Source organism: Schistocerca piceifrons, chromosome 3, assembly GCF_021461385.2.
Source record: "Schistocerca piceifrons isolate TAMUIC-IGC-003096 chromosome 3, iqSchPice1.1, whole genome shotgun sequence".
Lineage (NCBI taxonomy): Eukaryota > Metazoa > Arthropoda > Insecta > Orthoptera > Acrididae > Schistocerca > Schistocerca piceifrons.
This window is the reverse complement of record NC_060140.1, coordinates 59,867,175-59,868,634: the sequence shown is the minus strand read 5'-3', so window position 1 is coordinate 59,868,634 and position 1,460 is coordinate 59,867,175. Positions and strand designations below refer to the sequence as shown.

At 48.6% G+C, this 1,460-nt stretch overlaps 1 pseudogene; it reads right to left on the bottom strand.

Annotated features, from left to right (window-relative positions):
* Nucleotides 1–341: 341 nt before the first annotated feature.
* On the bottom strand, nucleotides 342–459 carry LOC124790741 (annotated as a pseudogene).
* Between the last annotated feature and the right edge of the window lie 1,001 nt (nucleotides 460–1,460).

The following is a 1,460-nucleotide window of genomic DNA, read 5'->3' as shown; positions in this document are numbered from 1 at the left end:
TGTAATCAACGAGTTATTAATTTTTCTGGTTCGCTAACTTATTTATAACATAACAAAGTATAAGATTTATTGCGCAAGAATACGTGATGATAAACATCTCAGAATGTTAGTGACACAGTTTTCTGGTGTAAGTCTTCTACATGCACTCCGTCTTCAGGCCACTAGTGGCCCATCGGGACCATCCGACCGCCGTATCATCCTCAGATGAGAATGCGGATAGGAGGGGCGTGTGGTCAGCACACCGCTCTCCCGGTCGTTATGATGGTTTTCTTTGACCGGAGCCGCTACTATTCGGTCGAGGAGCTCAATTGGTATCACGAGGCTGAGTGCACCCCGAAAAAGGGCAACAGCGCACGGCGACCAGGATGGTCACCCATCCAAGCGCCGGCCACGCCCAACAGCGCTTAACTTCGGTGATCTGACGGGAACCGGTGTATCCACTGCGGCAAGGCCGTTGCCAAGTCTTCTACATACCACACAAATATATTCATGTTCGGTCCATGTGAAAGGCTGCACCCTCTTCTTTCATGATTTTGGGGAAGAAAGTTCGTCAGCCAAATAATGTTTCTATTTTTAAACCTGTATGAATTTCTGTTTCTTCGGGTGTATATATCTTTCTAGCCTTCCGATCAACATAAATGAGCCGTGTATAGACTCGTGCTACACCTGGTGTTTAGATTGCATTAGTTTTCCTTTTCTTCCACTGACATGTTTGTTTGATATGTAGTCTGTCATTAAGTGGATGCTTGGTTGTCTTTTGACTCTGATATCGATATCTGCGTTCTTTTCTTCCGGAAAACCGCTATGGAGAAAGTAAGATCTTTGACCTTTTGTAACCTCGTGTGGTTGTGCGGAAGTAGGGGCGTTGTGCGCTCGAAGAGAGTCTGGAGGACACGGGAGGTCAGTGTGGCTCGCCAGAGCGGACCAGGCTCGGTCAGTTGTACCGAGTCGACACGTGATGTATGTCGGTTGTGTGTAACGTGCGGCTCGAGTTGACGGAAGAGCTCCCCGTGGGTTGGTTGTATACTGAATCGCCCCACGAGCAGTTGCTGTTCATTTCACCTTGGTGGGACGTTAACAAGCTTCTTTAAGTCCTCCGTTTCAACACTGGAGTTTAAAAAGGAGACACCTAACATGAACGAGCGGTCACTACCCGTCAACGTTGCAGAGTTGACGTGAACTCCGGTGACAGAGCGTGTTATCGCGTGACCGTGGCGTGTTGGGTACGCTGGAGACGTCTGCACAGGTCGGATGTGTGGATCCCTGCCGTCGGAGGTAGTGTACTACCTGTTCGAGCATAATTGCAAGTTAAGTTAGTGGAAGGTTTAATCATTAAGTAATAAGTTTGCGTAACCAGTGTCTCTTCTGCCTTGTGGCCTCCGGTGATCGTGTTTCCTGTCCCCGGGACCGGTGTAATTGAAGACAGTGATGTTACCTCCTCCTCTCGTTACTGCCCGATG